Raw genomic sequence first — 27,664 nt, forward strand, 5'->3', positions numbered from 1 at the left:
CTTCAGTAGGGCTACAGCATTAAGGTGCTCCTGCAGCTATTCTCATAAACAAAAAAGTAGGGCCTGCAAGCCTCCATATGAAGCAAATCCACCACCTGATTTTATTTTTTTAACAAAGAGAGGAGCAATAGTTACACAAATTCCCCAGCCTTGTACCAAGATATATATATATATACACACACCCATACATGGAAAAGGCAGGTTTGCTTGAGAAAAACAGACATTATGGTCATATCAGCCTGAAGAGCCACATTAGATTCAGATGAACATTCAAATAATGCAATACAAGCTTGTCTACATAGCCATGCTTTTTCCATGCTCCTTCTTCAAGAGCTATCCAGACAGAATGTGGAGGGTTGCTGCACTATAAATATGCAGTCTGTCTCTGTAAAAACAAACAAAATCCATATCAAGAATGAGCAATAAAAAAGTTTTACAATAAAGTATCCCAAAAACTAAAACACAGGCCAAATATAAAATTATTAACAGAAGCTATTCATCAGCTTCAATTTTATCATTCTCCCAAAGCTGTAACATGAAGTTGTGTAATCTTTTGCACATTGATGGAATCCAGGACCATTTCTCTGTCTGTTTTTCAGATCCCTGCTGCGGCTCATATTTTCTGTTTTCACAGTCTCATCATGATGACTGATAATCCTTCTGAAAAACCTGTTTAAAGCAAGTTATGCTCAGCAACAGTCATCCCCTAGCTTTTGCACACAATGAGCTTGCTTAATCACAGCCGTATGGTTTTACATGTGACATACGTGAAAGTGATTTTAAAGGCTTTTTAAACCATTTCTATTGTTTTGACCAAATCTCAAATTCTATTTTTAAGGAAATCCTCACTGCACCTAAAACAGAAAGAAATGTATAAAGTAGGATCTGTAGACATTTTCTGTCTCATCCTCTCATTGATGTTGCTGTCTAAGAAGGTAATTTCCTATCAAGATGAGATTTTAGGCACGGAAATTTAGAAACCTGCCCAGTTCCTTAACTTTAAGTTCCATGTGATTACATGCTCAAAATCCCAGCTTTTGAAAAAACAAACTGCCTCGAGATCTAGATAAAAAGTCTTGAAAACATGAACCTCATGCTTATCTTAGCAACCTCTGTGAATGTTCGTTCCTGCAGACCTTCTGTCTGCCTTCCATATTGTGAATCAGTGTATGTGGGCTGGAGCGTGGCTGGAACACCTCCCCAGGATACACTACCACAGCACATCAGCCACATACATCACAGTCTAAAAGGCAGAGACATGGTGAAAAGGAAGGCAAGAAGCAGTACAAACACACATATGACCGTGCTAAGGATAATCTTTCAAAGCAATGCAGTTGTTGAAGAGAAGTTTTTGAGTTGAGTGTTTGCGAAGATTTCTAAAGTTATAAACCTCTGGAGAACAGCATGCACAACAGATCAGACCCCATTCTACGGCTCTTTACCTGCTCTGTCAAAGCCTCTGCTGTCACTGCTGAAGACCTGAGTTTTATTCCTACCATGTTTTTTTCTCTTCTAAATTGCTAACCTTGGCAAATGCAAACATTTGGCCTCATCATTCCTTGTGGATGTACTAGAAGACATGAAGGAAAGCAGTGTTTTGATATTATTGCCACACATACTTCTAGCCATGCTAAAAAAGACCCACTTCTTCCAGTCATTCAGATAAGAGCATCCTTACTACCTAAGATATTATTTGCAAAAATTATAGTCTTGTTGCTATAAAATAATTGATGTTTGTGGTTGTTGCTTTACTACTGACTTGTCCATTTATCTACATTCTGCCTTCATAATATCATTATATTCACAGTCCTGCAATTGTCAAGCAATGAGAATTCACCTACAGCTGTTTACCTACAATTTTTTACCAAAGTATAATAAACTGTGTCAATTTGTGTGAGTTTTCTGCTACAGCATCCAGCTACTGAATGCCTGAAACTGAATCAAATGTAGGTGATTAAGCACAACGAGACTACTAATATAAAGCAATCAAGGAACCCACATAATAAACACTACCCAGACCTCCGAGCTTCATGTCTGACCTGAGAAGCCACAAGTCCTGGAAAAGTTTCAGCCACATACTTTTGGAAATACGGGTATTCCCAAGCACAGTCTTACTGTTGGAAGGGCAACATTCTCAACTAATTTCAGAGCACATGACTCATCAGAAAAGTCTTCCAATCCAAATTTCCATAACATCATCACCCTCTCCAAGGGCCTTCTCAATTTCAGACTGGTTTCTCTACACTCTCTCACTTTCCCCATCCAAATTCTGCTAATAGTCTGCTGTAGCAGACCTTTCATATTCTCCTTTTTTTTCCCTCCCCATTTCCCCAGTAAATGTTTCTTCAACTGTGAGAATAGCTAGATTAAGGAAAAAAGCTCCAAACTGAATTCTGAAGCCTGTCTCTTCAGTCACAAGGTTTAACTAAGCTGTATTTAACCATCACAGGGTGATGCTGATCTTGGCTTTTTAAGGAATTTTAAGCAATGTCTTAGGCCCATTTCCCCAAGCACTCAATATTCTCAGCCGAAAATTACCTCCTAAGCACAAACCTGGAAACTATGACAAACCTTACTCAGAATCAAACTTTGCCTAGTAAAAATTAAAATATTCTATAAAAGAGATAGAGTCTTCCCTGAGTCTAGGTCTAAACTCCGGAAGGAAGGACCGCAGAGACTACGGCTCACACAGACTACTTTCAGCTCCACTTTCTTCCTTTGGAGTTCGCCTTCCTTAACATAGAGTAAATACTTGGTAACATGCACACCAATAAAAATGGTTGTAAAAGCAAAGATTAGGTACTCCCAAAATTCTTTGGAGAAAGTTGGAAAAACCATGACAGTCACACATCAAGAAGTCATAGAATACTTTAGATTGGAAAAGACCCCATGAATCCAACCGTTACCTTAGTACTGACTTCCAAGTCCACCACTACACCATGTCTCTACATGCCACATCAACACACTTTTTAAGTACCTCCAGGGATGGTGACTCAATCACTTCCCTTGGCAGCCTGTTACAATGCTTGACAACCCTTTTAGTAGAGAATTTTTTCCTACCCTATAATCACACACTTGCATGCTATAAAAGCTGCACAACAAAACATTAACAGAAAGCTATACTACTTCATCTGGACCTAGCCTCTCTTAGTCTAAATCTAATCCTATGACAATCTTACATTTTTTACATGAATTATATATGTAATACCATCTAGTCATAATCTCCAAATTTCACAGGGAAAATCCAACCACCCAAACATCAATCTAACTGAATTTAAAAGTTTGCAAGATTAAGAACTTAAATAAAAAAGAACTACAGTTTCAGCTATAACCTCTTTTCATTACCGTTTCACCTGTACAGCCAATAGGACAATAAAAAAATTACAAACTTGCATTCTGCAAAACACAGCATTGCTTGTCCTTAATCAGTAAACACTTCTGTGTGTAATTCAATTGGTATGCATACTGGTAGCAGACTTGGATTGGACCCATGTCTTTCTAATATAATATAATCTATTGAACTATGTTCCAGCAATGTATGCAGATATTCCACCAGGGGCACCAGTTAATGAGGCCACGTCCTAGGAGAATAATATTGAATTAGCAAAAGAATGGCAATAAATTCAGAATAGGCGTCTGCAAAGTAATTTGAGAAGAAATGTCTTCCTGGCAAAGAAAAAAGCAAATACTTTGTAGGGGTCATAGGAACAGTTTGGGGAAAGCACTTTGGCACTGAATTAATGCAAAGCGATTCTACTGCTCTAAAGTCTATAAAATGTATTAATAGGCAAGACAGGACTTCCCAAGAAGAGTCTGTTAGGCCTCTGGATGTTTATTATTAATATCTGCTAGCCATTTTTGTACAAGCTATTATTACCAGGCAAACAAATGTGACATTAAGAAACTGTCAGCTAGACGTTTACTTTGTAAATTTTATGCTTGTTTGGCAAATCTCTTGTAATCCACTTGGGAGTATGGTCACTGTATCAGTCAAGTTGGAAGTGACCACAGTAGATCATCTGGTCCAACCTCCTTGCTCAAGCAGGAAAACATGGCATGGGATTGTGTCTAGACAGTTCTTCAATATCTCCAGTGAGAGAGACTCCACAGCCTCTCTGGGCGATCATTCCACTGCACAGTCACTGCACAGTAAAGAAATTCTTCCTTGTATTCAGGTGGTACTTCCTGTGCATCAGTTTCTGTCCGTGGCCTTTCCTCCCAGTGGTTTGCACCACCAAGCAGAGCCTGGTTCCATTCTCTTGGCACCACCCTTTAGATATTTATACACATTGATTTAGTCCTCTCCCAGTCATCTCCTCTCAAGGCTGAACAGGCCCAGCCCCCTCAGCCTTTCCTCATAAGAGAGATGCTCCAGACCCCCAGTCATCCTCACAGCCCTCCCCTGGACCTGCTCCAGAGGCTCCACCTGTCTCTTGTACTGAGGAGCCCAGAACTGGACACAGCACTCCCCACTAGGCCTCACTAGGGCTGAGCAGAGGGGCAGGATCACCTCCCTTGTCCTGCTGGCAATGCTCTTCATAATGCATCCCAGGATGCCACAAGGTGGCTACTCTCTTGGTGTCCCAGTATGTCATTCCACCAAGTCCACAAATTTTGTGTATTCAAACAATGTTCCAAATTCCATTTTCCATATTACTGAAGTTACTAGTGTGATAGCAAGCTGACATCAGATTTCTTTTAACATAATTAGAGCAGACAATGTCTTCCAAATATAGCTTTTAACACACTACTTCTATTTAAAATCTGTGTATATTAGGATCATTGTAGTAAGATAGTAGTTTCGGCTGAGATAGAAAGACATTCTAACAAGTCGTGGATCTCATACTCAGTATGCCTGGTGTCCCTAGGCACAGGCCCAGGTGGTGGGACCCACCATGTCTCTTTCACACTACCACAAGAATGCCAGGGACATTTGTGGTCAAGGTCAGCTAGCAGCCTCGCAGGAACTTAGTTGGCTCAGTCCAGAAACTCTTTCTAAATAGTCAGTTTGGATATGACTGTCTGAAAGATGGTTTAACAGCCACACAGAGCCAGACCACTCTGGCTGACCTCATGGCCAGAAAACATGTCTTGGCTTCATTAGTTCCTTTACACAGATACAGAAAAAACATATCAGAAAGAAAAATCTGCACAAGTAGGGTAGCTAAGTATTCACAATAAATACTAGTTAATTATCCAGTGTTTGAATGATGTTCTCATTGTGCTTATTCTGCTCACTGGTCTTCTGGGAGACAATGACAAATTACATAGATCAATATGGTGGTAACTTTTGGGTTTAGAGTATTAGTCTGCTTGAAAATGAAAGCAACAGTTCACCTAACTTTCAAGCACTCAAAATGAGGTTTCTATCTTTGTAAGCAAACTATCCTTCATAGCTCCCTTTCCTTTCTTATGTCTGTCTAAACTGATTTACTGACAGTGTATCTTCTGGAAGAAGTGTTTAACATCATTTTTGCAGAACATTTTACTTACAACACAACAAAAACAGTTCATTCAAAATGCATCTCAGTGAGACAACAATTAATCTCTTCATTTTCCAGTCTGATTTTCCATGAGACGCTTCAAAAAAGAAATACCACCACATCTTTTATTCTTACTTTTATTCTTATTCTTATCTCCATTATTTGAGTTTCTTTCCATTCATAACTCTGGATGTAGCATAATTTTTCTTTAGAAATGCAACTTACTATATTTCATCCTTTTTCTACCTTCATATTTTTTCTGTCTTCAATACTTCCAATTTGTGCTTTGCTCTTTGTTCCCCTTTCCTTTCTCCCTTGGTTTTGTTTTTGCTTTTTTTTTTTTTTTGTCTGTTTTCTGTCATCTAACTTCTTCCTACAAAAATAATAGTCACACCTCAGGTGAAACAAGCCAACTGTTAAATACACAATAATTTATAGCAAGAAGCAGACCTCTGCCAAACCTCAAACTGTATCAGATTTATTCAGCTGACCCCACCATGACATCCATCTCTAGAAAGCACTCTTGCAGAGCTCGTCCTTTTTGCCAAGCAGAGGGATGCCCCACACCTTTTGCACCAAGTTTGTCTAGCACAAGATCATACAAAAGACATCAGCTAGAGCAGCTGTTATCTACACCCTGTGTGCTTCAAGGAACCGCCCTTGGAAAAGCTTGTTTGCTGAAGTAAAATGCTGCCCTAACACACAAGGCTGCTTTCATCCCTCTTTATGAAGGAATAAAGTTGTACATCTTACATGCACATCACATATGAGATATGCCTTTGTTACTTTGAATTACCCAAAGGAAAGAGAAAACTCCAGGATTCTGCGCAACAATTTTACTCCAGATGGATGGACAAATAATAGCACTTCTTCTCATTTAATACATAGTGAAATGGAAGTGATGAAATTAACTAGATACAAACTCATTCTTCAACAATGTGCAACTGATTACAGATAAACAGAGTGATTTATTCAGACATATTCAGATGAAGAATGTGAAAAAAAACCCTGTATTACTGTTACCACTGACACCAATTTCAACATAAGAAGTGACACTTATAACAGGCTTCTAATTAATGTGCTTTTATGGTGGTTTAAATTGACAGAAATAAAAATTACTTTTCCCTTTTATTAGAAAAATAAGTATGACTACTATTGAAAAGCTCCTTAAAAATTGGTTTGATATCACATTCACTCTCTGAGCTAATGCTACAGATTTATAGGTATCGAAGCACAAACCTCTACTACTTAAAGAATTTAGTGAAACCAACCAATTGTCAGAACTGATAAGCTATTAGCACTCAACTGTATCAATGCTTTGTCAAAAATGTCCTTCCCATTTTGCAGCCAGCAGGAATGTGGTTTCAACTGACTCAAATTTCCACACTTTTTAATCAACTGGTTTTAAAACCACAACACTGGGATGATCAACCCAACCATATCTGTGAAACGGTAACTAGAAAAAACAAACTCATAAAAAGGGTTGTTTCCTGTTTCCTTCTACTTCTTTGTCTTTCAACTAGTTCCTATGAACAGTAACCTATGCTATATTTTGCATCTCTTGAGATTTTTAAAATCTAATTTATTATTGAATGTATCTAAAGCATTCTTCATTAAAGTCCTTTTTTTCTGATTCAGAAGAGCTTCATCACTCAGCTTAGTGAGGAAAACTTAAAAGACAATTTAGAGAAATATCTCTTTTATTTCTACTTATTTCAACTGGGGGGAAATGGTCACACTTCTAACAAAAGGAACAATTCCAGTGGTATATAACTGATAACAAGATGTTGATATAGACAGGCACAAGAGAGTAAAGTGAAAACCATTTGCATTTCACGTAAGACTTTTCAGAATCTTTATACACAAAAAGGTAGTTGATTGCTTTCTTTTCCAGAAATACAGCAGAAAATCTCTGCTGTATCATTACATCTCATTTGCAATGCTCCTGAGATGCCTAGTTTTGGTTAGGTGGCTTTGCACCACTGTGTCATACTTTTTTAGGTACTAAAACATGCAGAAAAAGGAACGATAACTTCCCCCAACTAGAAACACTGATGGATAAAGGAAATGGCTGAGGATAAACATCCTTCTTTCTCAGGTCTTCTGGACATAGAAGACTTTTAAAATCACCACAAACAAGTTTTGCTACTGCTGCAGATAAAAGGCTTCAAGTAGGTCTGTACTACAGGTTATCCATCCCATTTGGCTAGCTGTGCAAAAAAAAAGAAAAACCTGATTTTTAAAAGGCATCTACAAATCACATACTTTAAAATCACTGATCATATAAGAAAGTTCAGGAAAGAAAATGTCATTTCATTTACACTAAGAGCTCAATACTTCAGTACTAAGTTCTGTCATCAGGTCATTGGGTGGCAAGATTCACCTATTTGAAGAGCAGTTACGTATACACATGAACCTGGTACTGAATTGTCTGATGTGGAAATAGTTAATGATGGAACAGAGTAACAACGTCTTGCTTTAGAGCTAGACTGAAGCCTCAGCATGAAAGTTTAGAACAGTGCTTATTCTCACACACTCCACAAATGGTGGACACTGAGGAGCCAGTAAAACTAGTGGGCAGAGCAACAGCAGTGTAAAACATCTGCTCAGTCGTTTAATTCAATTATGTTGTCAGCATTTCACCCTTCCATGCAATCAACAGTCCACTTAACCCACACAATCTCTGGGTAAATAGGTTCTTATGTTCTACCCAGTAAAGAAGAAAACTACAAACTTTTCCTTATAGTATTTTTATTGTACAACTAACATGCTAACTAAAACTAGAGCACTAACTCAAGCAGTGCTTGCAATTTCCATTTACTTCTAGTAGGCTTGCAGAGTATGTGTGCAACTTCTCTAAAAAGATTTTTAAATCCTCAACTATTTATTAGTACCTTTGAGTTATTCAAAGGTAATTAGCAGCACAGGAAGCAATACAAAGATTCCATTGATAAATGGGCACGGAGAATGGTCCTCCCCAAATCCTGACATGATTTCTTCCCATATTCATCATAAGGCAGCATCAGAATTTTTAACGAGGTTTCAGTGAATACAATGGTCTTCTTAAAGGCTTTGACATAGAACTGTAATACAAACAGCATTCTACCTGGTTTTCAGCTGCCTTTCCAGATGTATTCTCCTTAGACTGTTTACCAGCCTCATACAGAGGTCTGAAACACATTAAGATGTCTAAACTGGCATGAGACACCTATGCCTTTATGTTACAAATGTCTTCCTACATTACTCTCTTATCTCACACACTAGAAGATTATTTGCAACTGCCTCTTTGTTCCAGCATCATGAGATCAAAAATGTAGATTACAAGGCAGTGATCTGTTTATAAAGCACAATGGCACCAAATCATCATCACCAGCTAGGACACAAAGTTCCCCTTCTACTACATTCTCTACCAGTATTACAGACAAGACTGACAGGATTTTACTGTTAATTAAAAAAAAAATAAAATAAAAATGGGAAACTCTTCATGACAACAGGTTTCATATATTTTATACCATAACTTGGTCTGGTTTCAGTAATTTTAGTGGGAGTTTTCACAGATTTTCAGCATTTCAGATTTCTGGCTCCTAAAATATACTGAGCAAAACACAGTAAGTATCAGTCTCCTCCTGCTGTTGCATTGATGTACTTTACTCCTTAACCAAATTTTACTTTGCATTTCCCCCTTTCACCCCTAAGAGGTGAGATCCAACAGAGAATATACAACCCATGAGATGTGACTGAGGTGAGCACCTGCACACAGCACAGGTATTTTGTGTCTAGGCCCAGCATTCAGGGAAATAGAGGCAGAACACACTGAGAGAGGGGTTGCTCCAGGGATGGTCCATTAGTGCAGTGAGGTCAATGAAGGGTTTCACTGAAGTTACCAGGACCTACTGCCATGTGCAAAGAATGAGAATGATCTCAGGTGATGACCATCAGGGATGGAAGTTGGAACTGCATACTTGCTTGAGAGTGAGCAAACTTTTCAGTCCTTTGTCAGAGCAGGACTTGCTTAGCCCATACTTCACAGAATTAGATTCAAACAGCTCACTTTTTAATTGCTCAGATAACAGAGCTTCAATAAAAATTAATTCCAGTGAGTTTATATTGGGCAAAACCATTTCTGTGCATAGAATAAAATAATTCTAGTGCACTGAATGATTGTCTCAGTAGCCCAACTTGCATTTGGATCATTATTGCAATCCAAACAAGGAATAACAAATAAAATGTTTCTATGCCAACAAAATATAAATTATACATATGATTTTATTTCCCAAATTACTAGTTAAGTACTTTATATCTTTATCCACGAGAGTGTTTTTCTATTTTCAGGACAAAACATCTAATTGTAGCTCATGTTTTGAATTACTAAAAAATTATCTTACAATTATCATCTAACAAGTATTTAGCTAGAAGTACATTTCCTGGCAACAAAAGTACACTAAACCATTCCAAACTTGACTGACCCTTTAGCTTCATCATTAGGGAACTTCAGTTACATACAATGGAAATATAATTTTCTGGTTTAAATGCTGGGGTTTTAGTCACACTTTCTACAAAACAGCACCAAAACTATTAAAAGGAAGAAAAATAAAAAGCCCCACTGCTTCTTCCTATTGGGACACTTGGTTTCCATCACATGGATTGCATGCACCATCTACTTAGAGAAAAAATAAGAGAATTGTTGCTCGTGTATTGATCTAGCATCAAGGTAAGCCAGAGAAACCTTTGCTGACAGAATTTTATTGAGCAATATAGTCCTCATGTCCCAAGAGCATTATGAAGTGAAAGTCCACTACATCGCTACAGGTTATTTTGTAGTTCATGTTACACAGAACGCTACACTAAAGGAATACTTTTGTCTGGATACTTTTGTCTTTGAACAACAAAACCCGTTTTATTTTTCATAACTAGTGCATACAAAAGACTATTATTAAGTGTCAAGTAGATACAGCTACTGCAATTCCAGGTCGGCACAACAGCTGCACACGTATTGAATTCAAGCGTAAACACTAACAATGTTTGTCTTAGTAGAATATCAGGAGTATCTGCCATGCACCCGAGCTGTTCGCAGTACTTTTGTTTCAAAGTCTGCCTGCTTATGTCTACCCGGTGAGCGATTTATTTAGCCATGAGTTACGTTCGCACGCAAGGGAATAGGGCAAACCCCTTGCCGTCCCCATCTGTCTCTCATCCTTCCAGATAACCAGCACACCACCATTTTCCCCGCAAACAAAGGTTAAAGAAAGCCCAGCTCCTGTGAAAATAAAAGCGATGGGGCAACTCGCGGGGTCGGGAGCGGCACGGGGGGCTCAGCCCGGGGGCAGCCCCCGGCGGGGCAGGGCTGAGCCGGGATCCCGACCGGCGGGGCAGGCGACGGCAGCACTAAAGTATTTCGGACCAAGAGCAGACAAAAGAGGGTGTGTAGCAGCTGCGCGGAGCGCGGCAGCCGCCGGCACGCCAGCCCGCTCCGTTCGGGAGGCAGAAAAGTCCATTTCTAGCAGGGAAAAACCCACCCACCCGTGCCGCTCCCTCCCTGCCCATCGCCGCCGAGGGCAGGGGCGCGTCCCCCCGTGTCCCCGGCCAGCGCCGGCAGGAGCGCGCAGGGCGCAGCCCCTCCACTCCCGAGGAGAGGTGACGGCTGCGGGCGGGTTCAAGTTCGGGGGCGAGGGGCAGACCCCGACCGGACTCACCCCCACTCGCCTCGCCGCTTACCTGTGGGGAGGTGCGCGGTGCCCGCAGCCCTCCCGGCGCAGCGAGCTGCGGAGGTGCGCCGTGCCCGTCAGACACGGGGCTTCTCCGGTGAGGCGGCGGCTGGCTCAGGGAGTGACAGGGCGGCGGCTCCCCTCGCCCTTCCCCGGCACCGTGCTCGGCGAGAGGCGGGCGGGGGCAGGCATGGCGAGCAGGCAGGAGCGGGGCCGGGGCGGTCACTGCCGGCCGGAGGAGGACGCCCGCCGCCCGGGGGCTGCGCGCCCCCCCGCCGCCAGCGCAGGGCCAGCCGGAGGCGGCCTCCCCCTGCTCGCCCCGCGGCGACGGGCGGGTGCCATAGCAGCGCTCCGCGGGAGCCGCCGCGGGAAGGGCCGCCGAGCAGCCGCCCAGGGGGGCGTGGGCGGGCGGCGGCTCCGCGGCGCAAAACTTTCCCGGCTCCGCTGCAGGGTGCCCGGGCGGCGCTCGCCCCCGGCGGCGCTGCGGGGGAGGTGGAAGGGCACGGACCCCGCTCTCACAGCCGGCCCCACCGCTCCGCTCCGCTCAGCGCCGCCTGGGCTCGGCCCTCGCCGCCCGCCCGCAGCAAAGTTTCACTCCGAAACCTCGCGGCTGCGGCCCCATCTCCATGGAAACGACCCCCTGGTTTCCCTGCGCTCCCCACGGGACGAGGCGGAGGCGGGCAGCCCCCTCTCCGGGCGCGACGACGGGAGGCAGCCGGGACCAGCCCAGCGGCCGCTAGGCAGGTCTGGCCGCAGGCAGCGCCCGGGACGGGACGGCAGCCGGGGAAAGGGGCAGGCTGAGCCGCGGGACCGGGACGCCGCTCCTTCTCTACCTCCCGCCCCGGGGGAAGTTTGCCGGCTCCCCGCTCCCGCCGGGACCAGCCGGCCGTGGCGCCTCCGCTGCGGGACCTCCCCGCGCTGCTGTGCCGGCAGCCCCGGCGGAGCGGCGGGTTTGTATCGCGCCCGGTTCCGCCCCGCCGGGCGCAGGGGCCGCGGCCGCGAGGGAGGAGTCACCGGCGGGCGGCCGGGGGCGGCGGCGCGGGAGCGGAGCGAGGGGGTGCCGGTCACGGTGGTGAGGGGTTTTCCGGTGGGAATAGGCCTTTCCCGGTGGGGGTCGGTCTTTCCTGACGGTGCAGGACCTCCGGGTGCGGGACCGCGTGCCCGCCCTCCCTGACCCCGTGTGAGAGCCGGACGGAAACCGTGGGAGCGCAGAGTGATTCACCGCAATGTGGGGGCTCTTTACCTCGGATGCAATTATGTTTTATGATTCAGCTTTTCATTTTTATTTTATTCACTCTTATTTTGGAGGGTTTCTTATGAGGCCGCCCGCCCACCCCTCGTGTCCTGCCAGGGACGGCAAAGGTGATCTTCCTTGTGCTCGCACCTTCCCAGTCGGGCGAGGTAATCCAGCAGATGTGCTTAGGAGAGGGGATGATTCCAGCCTGCATAGGAGCCCTCCACATTTATAAGTCAAACATATCTTCTGGGGGGTAAATAAAAACTACTCTGCACTTGGTTTGCATTGATAGCAGGTTTTATTTCATTTTTTAAAGTTGATTGGACTTAAGTGTAGCTGTTTCCTTTTTTTTTTTTTCAATTCACCACAATTCTACCTATGCATCTCCAAAAATAAAAGAAAAAGAAAATTACTGAACTTGGTGTAAATATATCTAATTTTTTCTGGGAAAGTACTTTCCTCAAGACAGTGGCTTAGCAGCCACCATCCATCCTGCAGCAGTACTTCCAATCATAAATGCCTACAATTGCTTCGTGGTTGTACAGTGTGTTGTGAGCTCTCAGTATATGCTTTATAAAGATTGTAATCCTGGTGGCTGCAGTGACACGTACTATTCCGCAGAAGTTTGAAATACTGCGTTTCCAGCTGTTTGGCATGTTTTGTTTCAAGGAGTGAAGAATCACTTTCAAGTGTCAGATTTCTGTCTGTTCATTCAGCTATTGCTGGATCTGTAATTTGGTTTGTGTGTGATGTAACATGTATTTCATGTCAGCTAGTGAGAGGACAGGTCTGCCGGCAGTTGTGTACTTCAAAGATGTCAAATTTTGAAAGGCTCAGCTGTGTATCACAGAGGCAATGGATGAAAGGGTGATGTATACCCACCAAATCCCAAGTAAATGTAATATCCCTACTAGTGAGAAACCAGATATTTTCTTTAGAATTTATGGAAAATATTGATGTGGAAGAGATAAGGAAACTTCACACTCTTGTGCTGTCAGTAGATGATGAAATGTTGACCAGGCATGTGACATGAACCACTGCTGGTTTCGCCACTGCTCTTGTACTGTCTCTGGAAGGGCTGGGGATTTTAAATCTAAAAGGCAAAAAAATTGTTGGGTTCTTGCTACTGACCTTTCTTTTCCCTCCAACAGTGGACTTGGTATAGAGTATCACTGTACCTTTTTTCTTGTGGATTAACCCCAGCCGGCAACTGAACACAACACAGCCACTCTCTCTCCCCTTGTGGGATGGCAGAGAGAATAAGCAGAGCAAAAGTGAGAAAACTCATGGGCTGAGATGAAGATATTTAATAGGTAAAGCAAAAGCCATGTGTGCAAGCAAAGCAAAACAAGGAATTCATTCACCACTTCCCATGGGCAGGCAGGTGTTCAGCCACCTCCAGGAGAGCAGGGCTCCATCGCATATAGCAGTGATGTGGGAAGATAAATCCCATCACTCTGAACATGCCTCTCTTCCTCCTTCCTCCAGCTCTGTTTGCTGAGCATGATACATACACTATGGAATATCCTTTTGGTAAGTTGGGGTCAGCTATCCAGCCCCCTCCCAGCAACTTGTGCACCCACAACCTCTCCACTGGTGGATTGGAATGAGAAGTGGAAAAGGCCTTGGCTCTTAGATAAGCACTGCTTGGCAGTAATTAATTTTATCAATAGCACAATTTCTGACAGCTAGCCCCATACTAGCCCATACTAGCTGCTATGAAGAAGCCATCCTCATAACTCCACAGATATTTATGTTCTCAAACAGTGCCCATCCTAAAAAATGTCCTGGGCAAGTGACAGAAAGAACCAGTGTGTTTTCAGAGACAGAGTGAATAGGTTGAGGGACTAATTTCAGTACTGTTACTAGGTGAGAAGCATCTCTAGAGTAATTTCCCCTTGCATTTGCTGTATGTGCAAAAACCTACTGACAGTGAACCACATAATTGTTGTTTTTTTACATGATCCATAAGTTATATGTAGAAAAATGTGATCATTTATATTAATGTGGGCAGCACATTTTGTGGGAGATTTCTGTGGATTATAGTACAAGAGCTTCCCACCTAAGTGACAGACATTTGGAAGAGGTGTTTTGCAAGCAGATGAAGCTCAGTTTTGCTTCTTGCCTGTGTTGCCTGGAGCCTTCTAAAATTCTAACATTGCATTCTTACAGATGGCTAGTGTCCACTCCTTCTCCTAAATACAATAGTTTTATACTGACCTTAAAGTCATTGATTTAAGGAATTTGTTCCTGATCTGCAATAGAAAGGAAAGAAGAGGATAAGGCCCCAAGGCTCTTCAGATCTCAGTCATCTGCACATCTCTGGAGAGTCAAACAACATTAAGACCAATATTTCAGGCATTAAATGTCAACACTGATATTGCTAACACTCAGTAAAACAAAAATTTTAGTACATTAATTATTGAAGTGGTTACTTCTGAGATTATAGCAAGAATCAGTAATTTTAGCATTATGGGTGAGATTCTCCCTTTGAAAGGCATGGAATATTTTTATTTGAAAGTTGGAATGTCAACAGTATTCTACTAGTTTCCCTTCCAACCTACACCTTTCAGTTCATGCTATGAAAAGCCATTCATTTACTGTAATAAGCAAGGCAGTGGGTGGATTAAATTGTGTGTCTTCCATAAATTTAATCCAATTAAAGAGAAAGCTGGCATTCTTTTAGCTTTGGACAGGATATTTTTTTAAGATCCAGATCCGTTTCTACTACAAACTTCACTAAAATTTGTGACACTTGACTGTCCTGTGTAATAATGTAGTAAATGTGAAATATCCTGATTTGGGAACATGAATGAAATTGAAGATTGGAAGGATCCCCACTAGAGGTAAAGAGCTGTAATCAGGTCCAGACCATTACAGTGAGAATAAATGACACCATAAGTTTTTATTTTTGCTAAGACTTACTGTGACTTGTACTGTGATACTGTTATCTTACATACCTTACTTTCCTGATTATATATATAAAAATAGTCTACATCTGTTATCCCTTTAATTCTGATTAAGACATAAAAGAAATCTTTAAACCATCATTTGTTTTAATGGATTTGTTAATACTCAATATTTTTACAGTGTAATTGGCAAGAATATGGTCTTTATAAGCAGTGAATGAGTGTCAACAATTTCATGGTGATAATGAATTATTTGTTAGTCAATAAATAATAAAGACATAATTGCAAACACAGCTCTGCCTTAATGACTGATTTCTGCCTCTGAAAGTACAAAATCTAAGTCCTTAATCTGTGCATGAGAAAATGCTTAAGCAATCAAGGACTGAAATAGCATCTATTAAATATCAAGCCTGTTCCATGTACTCGGGACATATAAACTAGTAACCAAAATCCAGTCATAAATGATCTGAATAATCCCACTGCCTCTCTTCAAACAAAACCCACCTTTCCTCACCATGAGAAAGCTAGAATAGGTGTCCTTACTGCTTTTTCTTATCCTATGCTATACTGGCCATATACATGTTATATACTGGTTTATGCATGCTATACTGATAGGTTAGCTCCTTGCCCCTTAAGCTAGTATCTATTACCAAGCAACAACAAGATGGTTAACAGGTAATTAATTTATTTTTTATTTTCTTTTATTTTATCTTCTTTCTCTTCTCCAGGAGCTCATCATGAATACTAGCAGAGCTACTTTGCTGGTATCCGTGTAACACCAGTGTGAAACTCATCTCGATATTGCCCAGAAGAATCTTGCAAACAACTTGACACCACTGATTCTCAAGCTGACTAGTTCAATTCCTGGTGCTTGTCTGTTACACACTGTCTTTACTCCTCTGGAAGTTTTTCATAGCATATAGCATCTCCTCTGTTTGCAGCTGTATGCCACCAAGGCAAGTCAGTGAGATCCTGTTTAGCAGAAGTATGGTGCAGATATTTGGTAACAGCAAAGAAAGCCAAGAAACACAGGGCCAAGAAAATGTCAGAATCACACAGAGAATCTTGGCATTTGTCACTGTTTATCTTAACAATAGTTACACAGCATGCAATACTATGTAATTTGCCATTTATTGGCTTGAGCTTTACCTCAACCAGTTTCTGAAACTAGTGAGAATACAGACAGAAATGTCTGCTTCCAAATGATTTGTGAGCTGTCAACAGCACTTAAAATGCTGATTTAACTTAATCCTTTCATACTTTCCTACAGTCTAACTTTTTTAAGAAGGATAGAAACTCAGCACTCCAAGTATGAAGAAAGTCTATATCTATATAAAATAAAGCTTTGGAAATCATGTTGGTAATTTCTTTAAGTAAAAACTCAAGATTTTCTCTCTGCTAGCATTGAGATTATATATGGCTTTCTGTATATAAAAAATAATTTTCTGGAATATCCTCTTATTAACAGTTGAAATATGAAGCAAGTGTTTGAATTCAGTGGGTTGTAATCTGACTTGAAGTGGTTTAAGAAATCAGATTTTCTTAAACATATTCCACTGACATAACAAAAATTTAATTTGGCTTCATTTGAAATGTTCATCTGAAGAAGGCATTATTATATATGATGAATACCTGGATATGTTGGAATGTACAATGTTGGTGTCTAATAAAAATCACGGAAATAGAACCATTATTTATTATGCACATGTAGGTGAACAGGCTCTGAACAATACACAGAATAAAGGAAGTAAAATACCTGTGAAGTAGAACTCTAATGCATAGGATAATGAGGAAAAAAAAAAATCCCAAAAGATGTTTCTTTCTCTTGAGTTTATTACTAAAGTCCATGCAGCTTAAGAACTTTGGCCTGTGTCTGAGAGACTTTCTTTAGATAGCATCCTTAAACAGCAGCTCCATCTTGAAAGAAAGTTGGAAAGTAACATACAGATTTTATGTCCATCATACCAGAAGCACTTGATAAATAAAGTACTAGTGGAATGTTGTTTTTTTTTAAAAAAACATAGAGAAAATGTAGTCTTTTCTCAGATTACTGAACTACGTGAAGTAGACACATTTTCTTCTCTCCATGTAAGGTTTCCTGATACTGAATCAAAAAACAGCTCTTCTTTTTGAGCTTTCAAGTCAAGGCGAGAAGGTGGGATGCTGGGACAGCCGGTGGAGTATTCCTTTGTTGGCATAAGGATTTTCTCTGCATTTGAAATGCCAGAAATAGTGCCAGCAAAATAGAAGATGGCTTACAGGATTGCCATCTTTTCGTCATTTATTTCTGGGAAGATAACAAAAAGCAACATACTGTACAGCTTAACTTACTAATTTCATAAGAAACTTCCCATGCAAGCATCAGTCATACTATCTCCAGATAAAATTCCACTGGGATCTTAGAGAAAGTTAGAAGCAAGTGAAGCAGGACCATCTTTGAGAAGAGTATTGTTGCTCCTCTGAATGAAAATCTAAATAACAGAGAAAGTATAATTGCTTCACAATTTTGAATGATGTCCCTGAAGTATTTTATATGTAATAGAGTAATTATTTGTGGTCATTTCAGTTGTGCTGATAGTGAGTTTAGTCTTCATGCCATTCCATGCCATCCCAAATTTTCCTCACTATTGTTGGGGTGGAGAAAACTATGAAGCACTAGGAGAAGTGAATAGAAGACTCTCATTTGAAAACATGTATCCCTACCAAAATGCGTCATTAAGGGAAGTATCAATTATTCCTCTGTCACGTATTTCCATAGAGAAAAAGCCATATCTGTGTAATAAATTCAGTCTTATTACACAGTCTTATTTACAGTCTTATTTATAAAATGTATAAATAACTACCTACAACTGTTGCCAGTGTGGTTCCTAAATATTATTGTTTCCAGACAAAATAGAAACTGGAACTGAACAATAGCTTGATTTGTTAAGAAAACACAAGGGTGTTAAAAGCTTTCTGTTGTGAGGATCTTCCCATGTGACACAATTATGCAAGTCTCCTGAAAAAATTAATCCAATTTAGAGTCTAGGCAGAAGTTGGCTTTTATTTTAAAAGTTTGAGAAGGTGCACAAAACCTAAGCATCTTCTTGGAAAGGTCTACTAAGGTCTTCTTGGAAATGTACCATAAAATAGCAGTCATCACTTCCAAGCTTTATGAAAAAGAGATTGTAGTTTGTTGTTCTATTACTTTTTATGCTTATTTCTAAAAGACAAATGCTGAATAAGTCTGTAACAAAGAAAACTAAATATGGCAATTAAAGCAGACTATTTAATGACAACAGGAAATTAGCGTTTCCCGTGAGGATAATTATGAAAATGGTGTTTATGCCCAGTCCAACATTTTGGTTCTAACAAAACACAAATCAGTAGTCTGTTACTTGGTATTTCAAGGGCTTTACCCTGTGTAAAAGATCAGTCCCTATAAATTTTTTCTCACTCAGTCCTCTCAGCATCTGGCTTTAGCCCCCACTCTTGTTGTTTGACTTTTGTTTAGGTTTTTTGTTTGTTTGTTTTGGGGGTTTTTTTGGTTGGTTGGCTGGTTGTTTTTTCGTTTTTTGTTTAAGTCTAGTGAAAATTTAAGGAGGGACTGAAGTTTACTGCTTAAATCCTGAGGAAGATCTTTGGGGAAGGATTCCTCTGGTTTTGGTTTTTACATTTCAGTGGTGTTAGAAGCTAGAGTGTGGATGTGTGGATGCAGGGAGCAGTGTTGTCTGACTTAAACTGAGGGAATAAACTTAAACTGAGTAAATTTAAGAGTAAATACAGTAGAATTATGGGAAGTATCCAATTTTTGTTGACATGACTTGCTTTAAATTCAGTACCCAAAATATTTCTCTTGATGAAGTGTGGCTTGAGCCTCCTCAAGATGCAGACACCATAAAATAAACATTTCAAGACATACTTAACTTTAAACATGAATAAGCATGTTTAAACAACTGGAAACCCCTTGGGTTTGGCCAGAATTCTGAGCATTCTACTAAACTGACTCAGTGATGACTTCGGGTCTTTGTGCTATAAAAATAAGATTGGAGTCTTAATCCTTATTAGAGTTTTTCTAAAATATTCTATAAAACTTACTATTTTGTAGTTTGCAGACTTCACTTAAGCCTAGCAGTGAGGTCTTCAGATACTCTGTTTGTCCTGCTCAAGAGGTGTTCTGAAACAGTGGAGGAATGTTCTAAGCCCTGAAGGAAAGAAGACAGAGTGGTCTTTCATGCCTTTTTGATTTGGGTCTGTATGAGTGCTATTTCTGTAGTCATATGCCCCATCAACATATGCATATGATTGCAACATATGATAATATGTTGCAATAACTTACATTTTTTCCTATCAACTTAGAAGACATTTTGGGTGTTTTTTTCTGCAATGGAACTTGTGTTTATAAATAGTGGGTTTTTAATACATACATATATGCATACATATAAAAAAATATTACAATTACTGCTTGAAAAATACGTATTTCCCTCCTTCCTCAGAAATATTGCATTGCATAGAGATTAAAGTGTTCCCACAAGAATCGAGCAAGACATTCTGGAAGGGGCATTGCTTTTAGAGGATTGTATGCTAAAGCAATCAAACTGAAAGATACGTCCCAGCTACAAAACCTGAAAAAACTGGAAAGAAATCCTTGACATTTTTAGCCCAGTTTAAAGGGGCATTCTGCTGTCTGTCATTTATGTAGACATGAGTTAGAAACCTGTAAACAACATTTTCATTTATGAAGCAAGTAACCCAGAATATAGCAGATTCTCAGCATAGTTTATGTCAGGAAATTTTCTTAGAATAGGCTGTGAAGGTAGTTACTACATTAAAGTGTTAAAACTAAAATTGTGGGATAGGGAAAACCTCTATACAAAGATACCATTGAAGGTTTTATTTATGTTTTTAATGTTCTGTGTACTGCTTAAAGGATTCTAAATGACTATAATGGATGATTTAGATATGAACATGTAATCTGCTGCCAATTTCCAGAAAATCGTTGACATAAAATGCTTAAGAGAGCAAGAAAATTAACAGAGGAGCCATTCATTAATGTGTTAAATTTCCATTGCTAATAATTCTATGACAATCATATCAATCTACCATTCAGCCTGTTTTATCACAATACTGTCTCATATCTCATTTATGAATGGGTTATAACTGAATAGTTATTTGTGAAAATTAGATCTGTTTAAATGGTAATTAACATAGGAGTTTGAGAAAGGGAAGTCTGTTATTCATTATTTCCATACATCTCCCAGGATTTATGATATCAAAATCCTAAGTACAACACTATTCTCTTCAGAGAAATAGTGATACCGTCACTGAAACATATTAACCTGATAACAGAAGAACTTTGTTTTTAAGATATTTTTAAGCAATTTTCCAACTGTATTTAAATTAAAGGAGGTACTCTGGAACAAAAAGCTCTACTTGGCTACCTGAGCATATTGCTGATTGTTTCAGCACATCTGCTGATGAGCACATAGCAGGCTGGCTGGAGCCTTTGTTAATGAAGTTTTTCAAATTATAAATTCATTCTTTGTGTTGAAATGAAGCACATGGAATTTTGTCAGAGTCTAGTTTGTTTATCTTAGTTTCTCTTCTGAAAATATCTTTTTTCTTCACAGCTTGACCAAAGCTGGATAACGTCTTTCTCAGGAGAGCAGTTCTGTTACAGTTATTTATACATAAGCAGACAGTTTGTTATGTACCCATCTGCTCTCAAAATGTCATTGGCTTTAATGTGAAATTAGTGACCTGGATATGGCAGAGGAAGGTACTGCCTAATCCTTACTACCATTTTATCTGTTAATGAAAGCCATCATGTAGATGGTAATGGTAATGATGTTAATCTTGGTCTCCCAGTTATATTCCAATGTGAATATTTAACTTTTTTTTTTATTTTTTTAATTTTAAGTCAATTTCCCTCTACAATTTCCAATTGCCACAGCACTCCTGTTCTCACCAGAGCTATTAGATAGCATGTCTGTACACTGGCTGACTGAAACATAAGAACTTCCATTTTTCATTTAGTCATCAGCTGTGTTTCAACTCTACTGTTTATTTACCATGGGACCTGAAGCATCTTAATATTCCCATAGAGGGAATATTAAATCCATATCTTCAGGGGGAAAAATGCTTCTGATTTGCAATACATTTCAAAGTATATTTTATTTGAACTTTGCCGCTAGCCAGTTTAATTCAGCTATAATTCTGTGATTTATCTGAGATGTTGATGCCTTTAAAAGCACTTGACAAGCTGAGATTAATACCAGGCATGCTGACCAGCAGGTCTCATATTTTTTCCTACTACAGTGTTTTTCCCTCAGGAGTCAGGGATCATCAAGGATAGAAGAACATGATAGAGTATGATTCCATGAGCATGTTTTCATGTTTATTGTCTTTGTTTCCATACCTTAGCATAAACAGACTCATGACAGAAGAAAGGTTCAAGAATGCTGGCTCAGGACCATGTGGAGTAATGAACTTTCATTATCAAAGAGTGGGAGTTTGTTAGTCCAAGTGTAAATTCTTCACACATACTAATAATTAGAGGGGTTTGGGCTGAAAAATAGCTTTCTGGAATAAAAATAATGAATGTCACAGGCAACAGAAGTTTGAAGTGCCACAACCCTCAGCCTTTAACATCTGTGCCATTCTGATTTTGACCCTGCTCTTATAGCATGTTTCTGACAAAAAAAAAAAATAGAGAAAATGACGAAAGTATTCTTTACAGATGACTTTTTGAGGTCATGATGAATCAAAAGGGGATGTTAGAAATACTGGCAAAGACTACTTTTATTCTTGTGATGGTGCCTATGAAGTCTACAGATATGTGCATTCTGGAAATAGGAAAGCCTTGCCATGAAAAACATTCAGAAATACTTTTAAAACACTGGACTCCATTCAAATGGCTCTGGTTTGTTGACCTGTGGAGAAATCTGGAATCTCATCTCCATAACATAAAGTAAGTCACTGAAAATTCAGTCTCAGGACATATATGTGTAGAAAAGCTGTTGTGAGGCAAGGTAGGACATAAAGTTCATTTGCTGTTTTTCATAGTCTCCACATAGATAATTCATTTGAATTCATTTGAATTTAGGTCCTCTAAGGGATATTCTGACTTCATTGGAGTGTGTCAACATGTAGAGCTACTGTAAAATATATATTGATTGCAGTGTCCCTTACTGATTCGATCACTTATTGACAGTGTGCCATATATTGGTCTCAGTCAGCGGTGCTCAGTGACAGGACAGGAGGCAAAGGGCACAAAGTGAAACCCAGTAGAGTGCCTCTGGACATTAGAAAACACTCTTTTACTGTGAGTACTGGCACAGGTTGTTTGGGGAGGTCATGGAGTCTCCATCCTTGAAGAAGCTCAAAAGCATTTGGCAAATGGCTTCAGGTAGCCTTACCTGAGCAAGGATCAAGTGATCTCTGGAGGTCACTTCAAGCCTCAGCTATTCTGTGACTCTACAGCTATGACTTCTAGAAAATTTAAGTTTACCCGTTCCAGGTAGATTTATCAGATGAGGGATGATAGAATTTAATTTTGTCCACATTACATAATAAGTCTGACACTTTTCTTCTCTTAGATATTAACTAACACCTTTCATCTCAAGTTAGCAAGCCAGGGTTTATCCTTTGCAATAGCTACAAAAAAAACAGTGGTGGTAAATTGAATTTAATCTTGATCTGTTCTTGAGCATACATTTTTGTACCAGTTGAAGTTAATTGCAACTGCTCAGCATGGATCCACACGTTCCCTAAGTGAAATTTATCAATATATTGTATTTATCAATATATTGTATATATCAATATACAATGCAATTACAACCATACAGCCACCTTATTAATACACCCATTTGCCTTTCCATTGGGTTGTAAACTTAAGTATCATACCCCCATTATCTCTGCCCTTATTGTTTACTCAGGTTCTTTCAAAATCCATACACCACTGTCACTATGGTGGTATCACTGTGTGGTAGCCAAGCTTACTGGAATACTGTTCAATGCTTTCCACACCACTGGTGATTTTGTAGAAACTTCTTCAGGAAAATTCTACATTCCTTTAAATATACCTTTCAAAGATTTAAATGCAGCACAAAATCCCAATGGCTTTGCATATAACAATAGAGAACCTTACACACGATCAAGGACCCTTTTTTATGTAGGCAATTCCCTTGATTTCAGAAATATTACTGGAATTGGGACATGTTGACAGGATCACAATGCTTTGTTTGAAGTGCACATCAAATATTAACAGGTGTTTATACTGTTAAATGGCTCATTGATTTTCTACCCTGTTCATTGTTTTCTTAGGGATTCACCTGATAGTTTTCTCATCTGAATGTCTGAATTCATTACTCTGTTTTTCCTAATCTTCAGGACTTTTAAATTACAGACGGATTCAAATTGAACCTGCAATCCTTTGCCTGTAATTGAATATCCTATAAAATCAAATCTCACTTCAAACCTCTTGTTCAGTGATTGTTTTTCATTGGTGTCTAAATTATGTAAGTAATTTAAACAAGGATTTGTCTGCCATTCACATTTTGAGGTTGTCTGCTTTCCAATGGAATTCAAAGTTTCATGCATTTAACAATAAAAGAGAATAATATATTTTCAGACTTTCAATACTTGGAAGCAGATTGTTCCTGATTTCCTGTTTGTTTGTATCTTAAAGCTCAGTGATTGTATGCAGAATTATTTAAAAAACCTTAAGCTTATAAGCCAAATAGAGAGGGCAAAGAAGGGAATAACTTAATATTATTTGTGGCTGTTTTCCAGTGGTAATCAATGATGTATATTTCAAGTAACAGAGTGATAAATGGGTAACGGCAATGGGAAAGTCAAAAGTACAAAAATAAGTTTATCATTCCCAAGCAGATGTTTACGGAAAGAAAAAAAACTGCTTTTATTCAAATGGATGACATTTTTCAGAGCTACAGATTCAGAACATGAGAGAAGGTGTTTAATGTTGCTTAATCCAAATTGTTTATACAGCTTTAGAGCTATTCCTTTTTCAAGCCTTTTGTGAGGTGGGGTATATCTGCTTTCACAACAGCTGATAGAGGAATCATGTTTCCTTGCCTCTCCCTTCCCCAAAGCCAAAGATACAGCCAATGGCTTGTGAGTTGCAGAAGGCAAGGCCCTGTCTAAGTCCTGATGACTTCAAAGAAACTCAACGAAACTGGAGAAACTTCATTCTAGTTCAGCAGCAGCAGCAGCAGCAGCAGAAAGATTTTCATGCTCTTCAGTGAGATTATTATCAAGGCTTGAAGTTTTGACAGCTAGTCCTCTAACCCATACTCAGGAAAAGAACGGTTGAAGATAGTATCCATTTTCCTTGAGAAAATGGATTTGAACAAATAAACAGGTTTATATTTTACACACCAAAATGTACAGTTTCTAAAATTAGATATACATATATAAGTGTTTTATTTTATCTTTGTTCTTCTGGTCTTCAGAAATAATTATCTTTGTTAGCTGGCTCTGCTATGCTTAATTTGAATGAAAGTTACAGAGTTTTGCTAAATACACTTTTTGCTGTTATTCCTTTTCTCTAATATATATGCAAGAATTTTAAAAATTCAAAATCTGTTCCATTTAATCATGAACAGCAACATCTCCAACATATCTCCAACATATATAATATGTAATTTCAGAGATACAGGTCTTGTGCTTGCCAGTCTAAAAGCATGCTTCAGTCCAGGTTGAGCACAACTGTAATTTCATCAGGGGATGATGCTGGGATTCTAAACCCCAAGTGCACAGCTCAAGCAGTTTGTGAATGGCAGCCAATCCTTTTGATTAAATACCAGAATTGGGATTTAGCCCAGGACTGTGTCACTATGTCATCCACCTGTCTTGTTCCTTCCCTAGAAGAAAGTAAATTGTCAAAGGCACAAGAAACAGCTTCAAACTACACTGCAAAGGTGCTTTGGAGAAGCTGGTAAGAAAAGATGCTTGGCTTAGCAGGGCAGGGATTAGTCCTAGAGATTGGGGCATAAAGTAACCAATCTCACAGTCATTAATGAGGGGAAATTAGAAAAGAAAAGTTTTCCTAAGTACTGCATGGCTGGCTTGCCCATGAACACACAGCAGCAGAGGAACCACAGTTATATGTTAAGCATAAGTGGCTGAGAGCAGCATTGCAGAACCAAGATCATTGGATAATTATGTTGATCTGTATCAGAAATGAGCTTCCATACAGAATATTTTAATAAGTCATCGTTATCCATTCTGATTTTATGAATGTTGATTGTAAGGTGTGTACAGAGGTGAGAAGGATCAATTGGTTCATCTGAATCCTCGAAGTTGAGAAGACTGAATTATTTCAGTCCAATTAAAAATGTGTTTTCATAGCCATTTTCCCTGATGAGAATGTTTTAAGCCATTTTTTCCTCTAAAGAGAAGGGAAAACTGTCATTTAAAATCTAACCATGAAATCAGAGAGAATCTTGCAAACTGGTGAAGATCCATTTTCAGTCTCATACAAAACCAGGAGACTTTGGTTATGAGTCCACAGCATCCTTAGAGCTTGGAAAATGGCCAGACACGGAGGTAATGTTCTTCCTCTGCTTACTTTGCTCTCCCATTTGGCACCACACTGCCCTATACCTATTGGTTCCAAAGAATACAGGCAGTGCTTATACTGTGGTTGTACCTCTGCAGTTCTTTACTAAATTTCTCCCTTGCTAATACCTTCTAACAGGTGCATATTGCCTTTTTTTTTTTTTTTCCTAGCATTCTGAAGCTGAAATTCATAGTTATATAGACTTGACTGAAAGGTATGGTTGAACCTTTTTATAGATATTTATTTTTTTTGTGTTTTATTCTAGATTTTTACCATACCATAATATATGCATGTCATTTATCAGATACACAGCATAGCCCTGAATTAATACATGTTCTGAAATAATGACTTATTATAATAAGTTAATTTTATTAATATTGGTTGTCTAATAGGATATTTTTCTGTCTGATTTTATATCCAGCTTGGCCAAAAAACATCTAAAACATACATGAAGTATGAGATAGGCTTCTCAGAAAATTGATAGCTATGCTGCCACCTAGTGAATCTGTACCATCTCTGATACTGTTGTTCATGAAGAGATATAGCTCCTGTTTCTTGAAAGCAGAAAAATCTTTTTTTAAATAAATTTTTCAATAAAATAACAGGCTATAAATGTTTAAAATGCATTACAATTTTGTTTAAAATTTGGTTTAAAATAGCCAGATACAACTATTGTAAAATGTTAGTGCACTGAACTTGGGCACTGTAGTTAATCATTAAATATCTTTTTTCTGTAGGATTGTCCTACAGAAATGAAAAAAAATCATAATCATAAGGCAACTCTACATGTATGTATCTGTTTCTAATCTTTGTGTTCTCTCTAATGGTTAAAACATTACCATTTTATCAGCCATGCTGGGTTTGTTCCCTCTCAAATAAAATCAAGGCACTTGGCATTTTCCTTAATCAACATGGGTTCTGCTGTAGTTGCAAGACTGAATCTATGTTTTCCAAGCTCTTTTATCCAAAAATCACCTGCCCAAAAGGCATATCTGTTTGCAAACACTTTTAAGGAAGAAAGACTGCTTGGATTTCATATAAGAAAATCATAAACTTAGTGGGCTTGAATTTTTTATTATTTTTTTTTCTGTTGTGCAGGAAAATGTTGAGTAAAATTATTATTTCTGGGGAACAACAATAGATCATCCACAATTAAATCAATTCATTCTAACAGTAGTTAGCATCCCATAAGAACAACTATGACATAAACTTTGTCATCTAACATTTAGAATATTTTCATTTAAGTGAATGATTCTATAACATCTGTAAAGTCTCAATGCTCTATTCAAATCCTAGAAATATATCCTGAAAATGCTCATCTTATACACTTATTATCCCTACAATATATAAAAATAAAACTAGAAAAATAAAGGCAATTGATCATAGCACATAGCACATAGCATAAGATATATATTTCTTTCAGGGTAAATTTTCCTGTTTGCAGCCTGCAGTTAGGATTGCCTCTTGTTTGTTCTTTGTTTCCAAAAAATTTTGTTCTCCTTTTTCAAAGGGGAGTCTGCTCTAGCTGCTGAAGCTGGAGGTGATGTGTCCTGAAGGAGTCTCACATGTTCTGCTTGATGTGAGGGTACCACCACCTCCAGGTTAAAGATATTCTAAATCCACGCAATCTCTTTCCTAGATGAGTCATTATGCACTGTCAGGCTGTGGTTTTCATTCCATAAAGGACAATCACAATAACTATGGAATACACTGAGCAGATTTAGAATGCCAGGAGTTTTAACATTTTAGAATTATAAGAGGTCAATCCA

At 39.2% G+C, this 27,664-nt stretch overlaps 1 protein-coding gene across 1 annotated transcript in view; it reads right to left on the bottom strand.

The window, feature by feature from the left end:
* TMEM200A (transmembrane protein 200A) overlaps nucleotides 1-12,133 on the bottom strand; it is a 55,176-nt gene extending 43,043 nt beyond the window's left edge. Inside the window, exon 1 of the mRNA XM_015620287.3 lies at nucleotides 11,199-12,133. The gene's annotated coding sequence lies outside the window, so the exon portion shown is untranslated. The remainder of the gene's footprint in view (nucleotides 1-11,198) is intronic.
* Nucleotides 12,134-27,664: the final 15,531 nt, after the last annotated feature.

Source organism: Parus major, chromosome 3, assembly GCF_001522545.3.
Source record: "Parus major isolate Abel chromosome 3, Parus_major1.1, whole genome shotgun sequence".
NCBI lineage: Eukaryota > Metazoa > Chordata > Aves > Passeriformes > Paridae > Parus > Parus major.